The sequence below is a fragment of the Cyanistes caeruleus genome, chromosome 8 (assembly GCF_971803275.1).
Source record: "Cyanistes caeruleus chromosome 8, bCyaCae1.hap1.1, whole genome shotgun sequence".
NCBI classification, from domain to species: Eukaryota; Metazoa; Chordata; class Aves; order Passeriformes; family Paridae; genus Cyanistes; species Cyanistes caeruleus.
In genome coordinates, this window is record NC_141708.1 from 33,573,844 (window position 1) to 33,588,179 (window position 14,336).

The 14,336-nt window shown below is 44.1% G+C and overlaps 1 long non-coding RNA gene across 1 annotated transcript in view; it reads left to right on the forward strand.

Annotated features, from left to right (window-relative positions):
- The window catches only part of LOC111931527 (uncharacterized), a 37,032-nt gene that overhangs the window by 20,398 nt on the left and 2,298 nt on the right, over window positions 1-14,336 (forward strand). The window lies entirely within an intron of this gene.

The window sequence follows — 14,336 nt, forward strand, 5'->3', positions numbered from 1 at the left end:
AGAAAATGTCTCCAAAAGATATCATATGAAAATCGATAGTTCTTTTCTATGTCATCTTGTTTATGAGCTACAAGCAGAAAGAGGGTTCACTGGAGCAAGGCTAAGATCAATAGCTCTGTGAATTTTAATTGGACCTTCTTTAACTACTGAGTGCTGTCTTCTTTTGACTTGATTCTTGCTACTGTAATGTAATTTCACTTAAAATAAACTTTGTGTCATTTTTGTTTCATGTATAAGCTTGGTTAGTATATTCCTTTTTTCCCATTGTTACTTTATCTTTGTACGTTGTCCTTGTTTCCAGTCCATGTGAGATTTTCCTCAATTTTTTTCCTTCTGCTTGACACATGGGTACTTGGTGTCACCTTTCTCTACAATATAATTCTCATGTATGCAGTGAGTTAATAAGATCACCTTGTTCATGGACTTTCCATGGAACATGGAGATCTTTTGGAGATAAGAAAAATTATATTTCCTCATAGAGAAAAATAATTTCCTCTCTTTTTACTTTATCCTTTTCTTACTGTCATTGCAAAAGATGATGTCAGAATGAGTTTGTGTTTCATTTTCCAACCACCCATATCAAAAAGCTCTTCTGAAATGCTCTTAGTGACATTCCCATGTCCTTTTGGTTCCATCCTCTCTAAATCTCTGATAAGTATCTCATTCCTCCAGGAGCCTTCCTGGGATCATTGCTGCTGTGGTTTCTCCTTTGCAGCCTGTGTTTGAAGTCCAGTTCATGTAAGGTGTCTATTGCCCTCCTTCTCCCAAAGCCCCTGGAGGCAGCGGTTCCCCTGCTCCCTCACGTGGGTGTGGATGGCAGGGAGGCCCTTGGAAGCACATAAAACCTCCCCAGGATCACTTGGATCAGCCAAACCAACCTCTGGGATGACTGTGCCTGGACTTGTATCAGACATGAACTAGTGCTGCGAGGTGTGTTCATTCTTTCCTTTGCCCGTACACCTGGAACCACCACCTGCTCTAAGGTCACCATTCCCCAAAAGTTTATTCTAAGAGGGGTAGTGCAGGGTTATCAGCTCTGTCTGTACCCTGCAGATTTCCACCAGAGAGGGACTTCTGCCCACTGACATAATTTTTATTAACATGCCTGATGCCAGGTTGTCTTCTTATAGTGTCTGCCGAATAACTGCTCCTTCAAGGACTGGCTCTGAAGTGGGGATGGGATTATCAGAATGGGTTTTTTCTGGTATGTTGTTTTCTGAGGTTTGTTGTGAGGTGGAACTGTTCCTGCTGTTTTTTAGAAGAAATGCTGATTACTGAATTTCTTCTTTAGTTTCTAAAAATCAAAAAAAGTGTAACTTTATTGACTTGAGTGGAATTTTCCCCGTGTATGAGAGATTCCTGTGAAAAGGAGAGATTCTGTTTCATATCGAATGAGGACAGATTGCAGCTATAGGCAATGTTTTATGACTACAGGAAATTTCTTTCTTATTTGCATTGAATACACAACTAGTGACATTTTTTTGCTGTTTTTGTAGAAGACTCAATGCAGAAATTACAGCCTGGGAGGGGAAGGCAGGCCTGACATGGCTTCTGTTTTCTGTCCTGCTCCATCAAATGCTGTAGAATTGATAGATGCTTGATGGTAAAACAAATGGATTCTGGGACTTAAAAAATGTAGTGCAGCTCATTGTGACAACTTAGCAAGGCATGATCCAAAATGTGTGTGGTGCCAGTGCTGAGTCCTTTCACAGCTGAAGTGGCACTTTGGTTCCACAGCCATGTCCTGACCTGTGCCAGCCATCTCAGGCCCTGTGCTTTGATGGAAATTGGGGCAGATCAGTATCTCTACACTGGCTAAGCTGCTTTGCCAAATGAGCTGGAGCCTGGATAAAGCTCAGGTTCAGGATGCTTGAATTCAGCTACTTGGGCCTGTTTATAGGGGTGTGCAGCCAAATTACAGATAGTCCAGTTCAGTGTTTCTGGATTTGTAATTAAACTGCATTGAACTGTATTGGCACTAACTGAACCACCCTTAGACTGTGGCAACTGCAGAAGGCTGTGGCTTATTTTCACTTTGTGTGATTGGGAGTTCCTCCCCCAGCCCCTTCCCCCCTTTTCCTTTCCTCTTTTTTTCCTTTTCCTTTGTGTTTTTATTCCTTCTCTCTGGGGTATTCACTAGTGAAGAAGTGGCTCAGTTGCATCACCCAGCTGATTGCTGCAGAACTTCTGGGCTTGTGCTGTGTCCATGGCCAGGGGGGATCAGCTCTGTGCTCTGTGTACCCAGCTCTGTGGCCAGGCCCTGAGTGGTGTCTGTGAAGGGCAGTTGTGATTTCAGGGTGTTTGCACAGGGGATTAATGGGAAAATGTCTATTGTACAGTTCCAGTGGGTTCCCTAAAACACTTGGGTGGGGGAAGGCTGCCTTGGAGAAAGGATGGGCTTTGTTGGTTTGCTAAAACTTTCGGCCAGCAGTTGCTGAGGTCTGGAACATGTGTTCAGGCATATTTTTCATTCTTAGTTATAATTTTACTGAGAAACTTAAGAGTATATATTCTAAAAACTTGGTCCACTGGCAGTTCTTCAACATATGCATGAAGTGATTTACTTTTAGATCTCTTTGCAACTCATATCTAATCTTCCATCCACTACGAGTTCGAGACTGCTTTTGGCATGACTGCTTTTCAATTCAAGGCATCTCACTGACTCTACAATTCAGATTATTTTTCACTGGATGTATTTATCACGTTTCAGGCCAGAGGCTTTCAGACTTATAAGCCTCTTAAGGGGGGCAAAGTGCTGACATAGCCTTAAATTGTGGTATGGCAAATGTTACACTATAATTACCTTTATCTATCACCAAACCCCCTTTCAGAGTCCTGGCTGTGTGCCGTGGGCCTCTTGATTGAATGCTCCATTACACTGAGATTTTTCACGGGGAAAAAACTTTAAAGCAAACTATGATGAAGTACTTTTATAAGAGTAAATATAGGGGCAGTGACAGGGTGGTGAGGAGAAGAGAGATGGTGCTGAGTTGCAGGAGGAAATATTCTGCAGCATTAGTGGTAGATCTGTATTAGAAAGAGGATAAAATAATTTTTTTCCTCTGTGCGTCAGCCACATTACTTCTTGTCTTCCAGATGCTTTGACAAGCCAAAGTTTAGCATAAGCTGTAGAATTGAAGCAAATAGTAGGTGTGCTTTGCTATGCACGGGAACACTGGACAGAGATGTACGAGCTGGCAGAGTGGGGAGCGATAGCGTGCTGTGCTGGTGCCTCTGCTAGTGAGCAGCTGGCAGGATGGGGCTCGGGAGGGTGCCACGAGGCTGTGATGGTGTCATGGCTCATCTGGAGCTGGTGTCCTGCACTGTGTCCTCTGCTCTATGCTCCTCTGATCGCCCTGCCAGCTGACCCTCGCTCTCTGACTTGGGCCTGGTGTGTCACATTCATCTCCTTGAAACAAAGGTAGAGCCAAGGAGGTGCTAAATGGGAAAAGGTTGGGGAAGGTGAAATTCAGACCAAGAACAAAGGGATGATACTTTTGTATGTGAAGAGAGGCCCAGTGCTATGGCAGGTTTGTATTGGATCACAGATGGAATCATCTCAAGAGCTGCAATGTAACAACACTCCTGCTGCATGTCTGGGGTTTATATTAATGGTGAAAAACTAGGAGTCATGTAAAGCACAAATGAAAGGAACACTTAAGGACAGCCTGCTTAGGAGCTCTGTGTATGTATTTTGTAGATACCCAGAAAGGCTTTTCGATGAAGTAAATATCTGTACTTGCTGCCTGTGGACACTGTGGTACAGTTGCTGGCTGCTGTTTAATTGGGAAGGCCACAGTGCATCCATTACTGGAATGGAGCCATGATTAATGCTCTCTGAGGTGTACAGGAGCATTTCCTGGGGAAAGTGCAGGGCCTGCATGAACAGGTGCAGAAGGAAAGGAAAATTTAAATATTGGAGAATATTAACATTGTGGGTGCAGGTGGCTGCTGAGGTAAATTAAATTCCCATGGACAGCCTAAGGGAAATAGTTTTCTGTTGTTAGGTCACTGGAGTGAGTTTAGAGTATCAGATTGATTAATTTCCATTTGAGCATCTTTACATTTCTGTTTAGTACTTTGTCTTGGTGGCTAATAAAATGCAGTTTCCTGTAACACAGATCTGTTTTCTGCAGGTGTATCACAGCACACAGCCTCCTAGAAAAGAGTGCACTAAGAATGTGAGGATTGCGTGTCCCTTGCTCTGCGTGCTCCATCATTTGTCTCAGCACAGAGAATGGGAAATATCCAAAAGGTTGGATTTATTCTTCAAGTAGCAAGGGATGGAGATGAGAGCCCTGAGAGTTGTGCAAGTGGTTTGTAGTCCATGATGCTGTTACAGAGCAGTGATGTACTGAGCATTGTTAACGATAGGCAGGAGGAGCTGCTTTCAGGCTGGAGCAGAACACGCTGAGTACTTTGTTGCCAACTGATGGAGTCACTTGAGGGGCACTGGTTGTCCTGGAGCAGGGCCCCTCTGGCAGTGCAGAGCAGCTCTGTGAGCACTGAGCTGTGCCTGCCTGAGAACCCAGGGGGCATCAGGAGGGAGGGAGGGAGGGCTGCTGGGCAGCACACAGCTTGCACTCAGGTTTTTTGGCAGGAAGGAAGGGAACTGGAGGGACTTGAGATATGATATGAACCAGCCATTCTGGCTCAGGATGCTGCTTCTTTGAGCTTGAGGAGAGCTTGTGGGGAGTGTTGGGAACGGAGGAAGTGGGTTTGCTCTGAGGTGCTCTCTGCTTTCTGTCCCCAGAGGAAATGGGCAGTTTGTCCACAACAGGACCCTAGTTTAAGGAAAAAAACAAACCAGAAAACCTCCACACCTTCAGTTTTTAACATACTGCATGTTGAATCTGCTGCAGCTGGAATTTGGAATAGGGTGACATCATGAGCTGCCCTCATCCATATTGAACACTGGTACTCTGGCCTTTCTCCTGGAGGAAGAGGAAACTAAAAGGGTAGTGGTTTGTGACTGGCACATCCCATAGTGTGGCTTGCTTGAAAGATAAGAGCCTTATCAAATTCTGCAGCCATCAGTTAGTGGTTATGTTCTAAATCCCATAAATTATAATTCTGTTGGTTTAACCTTCAAGCATCTGTAGCAATTCTACAAGAATTTAACAACTGCACCTCCAACAGATTAGGTTCAGCATTCTGCAGACCGAGGCTTGAAGGCATGTTGTGAACTGGATTCTGGCTCTGTGAGTATTAATAGACTGGAATGATGAATTTTCTATTTTAATTATGACCCTGTGTATGGTGGATTTATTATTTATTTCTGAAAATGTTAGTGATTGCTACCTTGAGGGAGACCAGATATTCTCAGGGAAGATAGGAGTAAGTCAAGTCTTGAAAATACATTCGTGCTCTGGGAGAGGGAATCCCAGGCACTTCTTTTAGGTTTTTTTTTTTTTTTCCCTTTGTTTCTTTTCCTTCTGTTTTTTGTTTGGTTTTGGGGTCTTTGTGTATAATGTATGGGGACACTGTCAGGAATGTAGCTGACAAAGGACCATCTTACTTGTCATTAAACATTTCTTTACAATTTTGGTTGTTTCACAAACTGACTTTTACACAGAAGCTGCAGTTCACAAGCACGTTTTGTAGTGTGGAGTCTTAAACTGACCTGTAGTCCAGCTTGGCTTGTGAAGCATCAGTGAAGCAACCGGAGCTCCTCAAGAGAATCTAGGATTTGGCCCTTGAGGAAGCTGGAGCTGCTGTGGGAATGAGCATGAGCTCATGAGTGGGTGTCCAGCTGCTGCCCCCAGGATGGGTTTTTTGGGGAAGGGTGCAGAAGGAAGACTTTTCCATGGCCCTGGCTGCTCCTTCAGCCTGTGCCTGCCTCAGCAGGGCAGGGCTGCTCAGAGCATCACTGCTACACGCTGCTTGAAAAGCTGCTTTTAAATAAATACAGCATCACATGAACATTGATCTGCCCATAGTTCTTGCCTTCTGCTCCTCAGGGTGAATTTGGAAAAGCATTTTCCTTGAAATGAGAGAATAATGTCAATATGAGCACATTCAATATTTTATTATACTTCTGTGGCGTTAGGAAGAAACAACAGGATCCAGTGGGGTTGTGCTTTGGTTTGTTCATATGAACCTAAAATGAGCATTTCAGTAGACCATACTCTGCTTTTGGCTTTTCTACTGCTAATAAAATGAGGAGTTGGCTTCTACTTTAGGAATATTGCATGAAAATGCTGTCTAAGAAGTTGTATCTAAAAAATCTGATTTCCCATCTGTACATGCTGTTGAAAGTTGAAAATCTTTTTTTCCTCAAAGCACTTGGCTCTGTTTTAATATTACTTCATTGTTTGTTTAAAATGCTGTGTTTTTCTAAATGTGCACAAACATCAGTGTGCAAACATAGGAAACATTTGGTATGTTTCAAGTGCTGGAAAATTTGCTGATATTTATCGAATGTGAAATAGCAAGGCAACTGAGATCTGTTGGGCACATCTGTTACTTTTAAAAACATAAGTTCTAGGGGTTGTATCTGACACCTTGGAATGCTCTGGAAAATGTGGATGTGCTTGAACACGTTGGCAATGTTTTGTCTTAGAAAAATTAGCTTGGGTGTAGGGAGACTGAGGTGTTCTCTTCTGTGTCAGAAGTCTCTGTGCTGCAGCCTGTGGCTGAGAGTGACACAAGACCAGGGGCTGAACTTCAGTCCTGGTGCTGAAGAATCTGCAGTGGAAAAAGCCAAGTAAGGCTCTCACACTTCTTACCTGATAAAATAATGCAATTGTTCAAATATCATTCCCTCCACTCCTCCCAGGATGCAGAGCTGTGTGTTTTTATCTTCACTTTCTAAAGAGGATGAGATAATACAGTGCAGTAGAGGAATCTCATTCTCCCATTTGATGTGGGAGGAAATACAAGGCATTAACTAACTGATTTCTCTGGCCTTGCAGAGTTTCTTGCACAGAGCTCTGGGATTGGTGTGGAGATTAGGTCTTGCTAGGAATTAACCAAGTATCTATTTGTTCAGGGAATATAGTTTGTTTTCCTTTGCACTCAAACTCCAAATCCATTTATAATAAGTATACGTTCAGTTCTATTTACATGTATTAGCTGCTTTACTCTCAATGGACATTAAAAAAAGATAACATCACAGTTATCATTCTGAAAAGACTTCAGTCTTTCAAGAGGGCAAACATCAAACAAAAGGCATATTAATGTGAGCTAAATTTTGGTAACCTTCCACAGGCAAGTATTTATATTTAAAATATTTGTGGCAAGATGGAGAATTCTAGAGTGACCAGAAATGATAGTTTTTACTTTGACCTCAAATTATTGTGGTTTTTTATTTCCATTGCCTGCTTTTGTGTGTTTTTACTGACTTATTTGTAGCTGATGTGTTAGTTTGTATTTTGTTTGTGTGCTTTTTAGGAGTCAGGGAATGGTGAGTTTTTTGGTTTTTAAATCTACTTCCAGTCCTCCAGCACATGCCAATTCGTTCCTCCTTCATGATGCCAATGAGAGGAGAATGGAGCAGGAGACAGCATTTGTCAGCTGTGCTTTGAAAGGCCATGATATCCTGCTAGCATCTCTGGGTAGCAGTGCCATTTCCACAGCTGGACTTGCTGCTGGGGCAGCTGAGTGAGGAGCATTGGGTGTTCACGGAACCGTGTGTGCAGGGAATGAGTCAGCCAGGGAGCAAATGAGCCAGCTCGAGCAGCTTTCTGGAGCCAGGAGGGGACAGCAGCCTGGCCAGAGCACGGCGTGTGGCACAGCACCTCTGTCCCCTGGTGCCAGTGCTCAGCACGGCTCCTGGCTGTGCCACAGTGGTTCTAGCAGCTGGGATGGACCTGCTGGGACGGAGCTCAGCTCGGCTCCTGGCTGTGTGACACCCACAGGGGCTCAGGCAGCTGGGATGTAGCTGCTGGGACAGAGCTTAGCACAGCTCCAGGCTGTGTGACACCCACAGGGGCTCAGGCAGCTCGGATGTACCCCTGAGCCACAGGTCCCTGCCAGGGAGAGGCCTGTGCATCCTCCCTGGGGAAGGGAGTGCACTGCTGAGCTCTTGGTGCCCTTGGCTTGGCTTCCCAGCAGCCTGAGCCCCAGCCAGAGGCTTCAGTGCAGATTTGTGCTCAGTTCATGCTGCTCTGCAGATAGGAATCCTTCAGTGCCCAACTCCGCCGCTTCCCATTGTTGAAATGAAATGTTCAGTGATTGAGCTGACTGCTTTTTATGCTAGGAACAATGCTGGCAGCTCTGGCTTTAGAGGCTGTGGCTCATGCTGGCCATGTGCAGCCTGGCAGTCCAGCCAATTTAATGTGGCAGCGGTTTGACCCATGCCCTTCCCCATCTTCTTTATGCTGGTTATCATTTGATAGGCTGGCACAGCAGAATTTGTACTTATTCCTAATTGCAAGTACTATTAACAAAGAAACCCCAAGTCCATGCAGAGATTAAAGCAGACTCTGACAACTGCTGTTATTCTGGATGTTGGTGTGTGCTGTGGGGACTAACTTGGGCTGGTGCAGGTGACACAGCTGCCAGCAGCTGAAGGGTACCTGCTCTGTGTGTAAGAACTCAGTGTGGGGTGATTGCAGTACTCTGCTGGCAGCAGATCTCACACAGATCAATAGAGCTGCTTGACTTTCCCATCTCTATTTGAGATCAGTAGGATGTTATCTGTGATGCACTGACTTCAGCACATGATCAGCCACTAATTCTGCCGTTTCCCAGCCCTTAAAACCGATCTAACAGGACTGGTTTGGAGCAGAATTACACTAACGTGGGTTCCTTCCAGAAGCATGAGATGGCTTAAACAGAAATGCTTTTATAGTTAATAAGACAAAAGGCTTTTGTTTAATCCAAGTGTTACACATCCCTGGTTTAGAGAAGACAAAGCTTTTTTGTGCTGGGTGTGCTTTTTTTGGTTGATTTGCAGGGAGTCGTTTTAGTTTAGGATAGATAGTCAAAAAGGTAGTGGCTTCCTAGGAACGAGAGAGTGGCAATGCAGCTAATGGAACTGAACTGAGAAGTGTTCGCTAAAGCTAGAGAGGAGAAAAGGCAGGAGAACAGCAGCTGTGAAATGCTCAGGTCACTGAGAGCTAAAGAAGTAAATTCCAGCAGGCTGGGTTTTGAATACTGACTGAAATTCAGCTGTCTGGGGTAGAGAAGGACCCGTGGGTTCACAGGCAGAGCTGGGGGAAGGTTGTGAGGGCCTCTGTGTCTGCAAGGGGAAGGGCAGGAGTTGAATCCCTCGCAGCTCTGCTACCCTCACTTCAGTGGCAGTCTCACCACCAGGGCTTGTGAAAGAGGGGTGCCTGCTCTGGTGGGGACATCATTGTCTTGAGGCTTTGTGTAAAATTATGGGGGTTTGTGCTTTGAGGTTGTTTGTGTGTATTTTATTATTCTGATGGTCTTCTATGTGGGCTCTTTCTGGTTTTCATCTTTTATTTAATCTCTTCCCTGTTACTTTGGGTTCTGCTGGGATGGGGCTGTGGTCATGTTTCCTTTTATCTGCTGGCAAGTGCCTGCTGCAGCTCCTTACTCCAGAGCAAGGCCCTGTTGAACCTGGAAAGCTCTTCTGCAATGGTTTTGCCTAAAGAAGGTGAGAAGGGAGTCAGGGATTTTGGTCTCTGCCAGCAGAGACTGGCAGGTACAGGAGGCGAGGAACAATAGCAGCTGACCTGTGGCACTAACCTGTGGAACATGGCAACTGAGGGATCCCTCGGTAACACCTCCCCCTTGCTAGGGATTATGTAAAGCTGCAGCAGTGAAACAAGAAGTAAAGCATGCACTGAGACTTGTTCTGTCTGCCCATGGAAGCTGAAATGGGGGAGCTGCACTTTGGAGGTTGATGTTAGCAGACATAATGAACAGCATTTTCAAAGGCTTTCGTGTTTAAGTAAGGTGGCCAATTGTGAGCTTTGGGTTTTTCAGCCCAAAAAACCCCAATTTGTGCTTGGTGATGGCTGCTTGGTTTGGTGGTTTTGTTTGCTGTTGTTTTTCTGAGTGTCCATCTGAAGTTTGGTGTCTTGTACTTGAGCTCCCAGGAAGGCCAAGGCACAAAGCTCCACGTTCTTCCCAGATTCTGGAAGTGCCTGGGCTGCCTGCAGCTCAGACCTTGTCTGTCAGGAGACGTGTACAGATTCAGGCAAAGAACCCAAAGGTGCTGCAGTCTGGATAAAAGAGTCAGCTTGGAATGTACTGCTGAGTGCACTGAGGTTATGAGAACATTCTCAATAATGACTAAAAGTGCTCTTCCAAATCAGGCTTAGATTCTAGAGTATTCGATCCCTATCATCCTAGCAGTGCAGCAAAGGCTAAAAGAGTTTCATATTACAGGTGTAGGGGAAATGGAGACAATTAGTTCCCTGGAGTGGAACTTGCATCAGCAGGCAGTAAATATATTGTAGAACTGGATTTAAACAAATGGAAGCATGGGCTGTGTCAGTATATTAATGTTTGCTATACAGTATATTAAAAGTCACCCTTCTGCTCAAAAAAAGGTAAAGAAAGTGAATGGATGGAATCTGTTCTGCTAAATGCTGCTCATAGTGTTGAGGTTTCTCTCTTCATGGAAGCCTTCATTTGATTTACTGCTTTAAGCAAAACACGTGTAGAATGATCTCTATTTCTATAGGTTTTGTTATCTGTTTACCATACCTGTAGTGATTTGTTATACTGATTTGTTGAGCATGAGTAAAATGAGCAGGAAGAGACCAGCATCAGGAAAAAAAAATGTAAAAAGTGCCTGTCTGTAAAGCTAAAAGTAACTCTGGGTTGCATGAGCTGTGAGCTCTAAGAATGGCTGCTAGACAGAAAGGGGAGGGGAGGAGAGGGATGGAGCAGAAAGGGATGGGAACAGAGAGGAACAGCTCAGCAGAACACTCGATACCCTCCTGTGTCAGGGAGTGCCCCGGTGTGCTCCCCGGAGCCCAGCCTGATAGAACGGGCTCTAGAAGCTGCTGCAGCAACTGGGAGGCTTTTCCTGCCCATCATTTGCACATATGTGTTACTGACTTCCATGTACAATTCCAGATTCTGGAATGGGCTTTGAACTCCTGTCAACAAACAGGTGAGCACAGAAGCACTCTGTGTGTGAAATGCCATGCCTTGATGTAGTCTTTTATTTGGAGAGCTCTGAGGAGAAATGAAGGAAAGCAGCAGAGAACAAGCAGAGGGATTAGCAGAATTCAGAAGGGCAGAAAGTAAAAGCAGGAACAGAAGTTTACAGGAAGGAAAAGACCTTCAAAGGTAGTCATTTGATTAAAACGTTAAATTTAAATGTTCATGTTGCTTTCTGGAAGGCCTGGAGGATGCAGCTGAGTTTCATGGCACAGATTAGAACAGGGAAGAAGCTCTGTGCTTAACAGGGCTGCCATTCCATACCACTTGGGAGGAAGGAACTTCCTTTTTTATTCAGGTCTGCCCCCTAAGCAAAGCCATGGAGAAAGATTTTTCTTAAATTGCATGGTCTGAAGTGTTTTCCCCTCCTGCAGTCCTGCAGAGCTGTCAAGTGCTTGGCCAGCTGCCTCTGTCACTGGGTGCTGATGTGATGGGAGAGCTCATTGCTGCTCCTCCTCTCCGAGTCCAGTTTTGCTGCCTCAAGGATGTCTTTAGCACTCTTCTGTCTTTTAGTTCCTTTAAAATACTTGGCCATCCCTAGATCTAGTTGATACTCTCAGTATTGTCTTCTGACATCCCTTTTTTCCCCCCTTGTGTACTTAAGGGAAGCTTAATTAGGAGCCAAACAATTCCAAATGTGTTGTACCCCGTGAATTCTTGCAGAGTGTGATTTTTCTCCCACACCATTTTTGTTTTAGGTGCAACTGTTTAATTAGAGATTATGCAGCCAATTAGAGTACCAAAGGCTGTACGCTTTGTGGTATATTTTTAAAGTTCTTCATTAAACTGTTTCAAATTGAGACATTTCCTGGGTTCACTGGATCTTTGTTTCTGCTTTCATTCATGGAGTGGTGTTTGGAGAAGTCCTCTAAAGCCTGGAGGGCAGTTAGGACCTAGTTAGAACCCTGATTTTTCTTCTTGGTAGGCTGGACCAAGGGAAGTTTTTCTTGCTTTATTTTATTTTTTTAATAACTGTGGTGAAGTGGTAAGCTAGTGCTGAAATTTGATATATTTTGTATTTATATCTAATGTTGTTCAAGGGATTTATTGAAAAATAAACATTCTACTGTATTGCAAAGAGACTTAGAAAAGTCGTTTTGTTTATATGCAGTCTCCAGCTGGAACTGCAAACATAAGCAATAGTTTAATATCTTGCAGGCCATCTGGGAATGGGATTTGTTTAAGGGGAAAGCAGAGCACCATAGATCACACATTATGTATTTCTCTATGTATTGAACATCTTTGCCAAATACTCTTCTGGTGTCTTCTCTGTGCCTCCTGCAGAGAGAAACAGCTGCAGTCCTAAAGTGACCATTTGCTCACCATTTTAGAGGCACATCTTTGTTTTCCTCCTTTCCCTCCTGAGAAGCTGGAAGCCTCATGGAGGCTTTCAGAAAAGCTACCAGCCTCTTGCAGCCCTTGCTGTTGGTGCTGTTGTTGTATCTGCCCCCCACACAGCTGACAATACAGTTCAGTTGTGAAGGATCAGCACTGCTGCTGTAGGCACTGCATTTATTTCTGTGCAGGTGTGGAATCCACATTGCAGTTCATTGTTGTGTTCCTGATCAGTTCCTCTCAAACACTCAAAATGGCTGCATTTGACTCACTCTTCCCAAAGTGGTGCATTACAGTGAGCTGACACTTGCAGAACTGATGTAAAAACCTTCCTGGATGTTAAAGCAACTGATGAAATACCCTGTGAACTGGGTACTACATATCTGCTGAGGGGGAAAAACTCCATTTCTGTGATCTAGATCAATTTAGGAATTCAAAAAATCAGAGCTTTTGACTTCAAACAGTAAAATGACTTGAATTGACTTGAACAAAGAAGGGCTCTGGGGGTGAATGCAGGTGTGGAGATCCCAATAATACTGATGGACGGCACATAAATGCTCCCCACCCTCCAGTGCAGTTTCTGCTTCCTGACAGATGGAAAAAGTGAAGTTTAACCCACCTGTCTGCACTGTGGTGCTTGATTTCTTTAGCAGGAATTGGACAGGAAGGTGCTCAGCAGGTGACTCTTCAGGGAAACTCCTCAGCAAATGTCCTTAGAGCGTCCTGCAGAGCAGAGCTGTCACAGGTTTGTCACTGCAGTACCTGTGTCACACCAAGCCAGCGTCGTGCTCCAGGGCTCAGCAGGCTGCAGCAGGGCTGGGTGGAACCTCTTCTGAAACCTGCACTTCTGTGCTCAGCTGTGCATGCCAAAAATCCCACTTTGCTGAGGAACCTTGGGGTGCAAGGGGCAGGAGAGGGAGATAGAATCAGAGTCCAACAGTAAATCTCATAATGGCACCAGGAATTTGTGCTGAAATCCATTCTGCTTTCCACATTAAATAAAATCATGCTAATGCCTCTCGTATCCTGTTTGAAAATGCAACAGCTGGTGGATGTTCATCAGGTGCTGCATCTGTGAATTTGGTGTTCTTACTATTCATGAATTAACAGTGCTTTGTGCTAGAAGTAATTTACAGCACAGAGCATTGTGTGATATTGCTGAAATTCTGGCTTAAGTAAAATATATATTTTCTTAGCCTTTTATTCTACCTTTTAAAGGGGAGGCTATTTGATTCTAATTAGCTTTCAGATAATTAGACAGCTTTCAGCTAAGACTGCTCTAATTTATTGAAATAAATTGTAAAATCACATTTTGGTGAACTATTTTTCCTCCAGGTAAGTATTAATATGTACCAATGGATGACAGTACTTGATCTGTAACTTCTAACCCATGGTACTGTTTTGATTCAGTTCAGATTTCTTAAGCTTTGTTTCTAGATAGGATCCCAGCACTCAAATGAATCCACTGGTGATTTACAGCAGTTCTTTGGTTTATATTGTCAAGTACAAAAATGAAAAAGTAGGATGGCTTTATATCAGGGGAATATTTGTTTTCTCCCAGTGCCAATTTGTGTGACTTGTGAGTGGAGAGAGGTAAGAGTCAAGTGTTGTGACAAGGCAGGTGGGGATGTGCCCCCATGAAGGGTGGTGTGTAGCAGCCCTGAGGAGGAAACTGCACCCACCTCCTTCCCTTGTGTCAAGAGGAGAAAGGTTTTGAAAAGATTCTATTCAAGTATTAATAAAAAAAAAAGACAATTTTCTCTTTTTCTTTTTTTTGTAATAAGAGGTAAAGACAATATACTGAATCTGACATGGAGACTGCTTAATTCAATGGGAAGCTTGTTTTCCCTTTGTGACTGGTAATTAACCTGTGGAACCAGCTCTGGCATCACAATGAGCCCAGGGTCAGAGCTAGT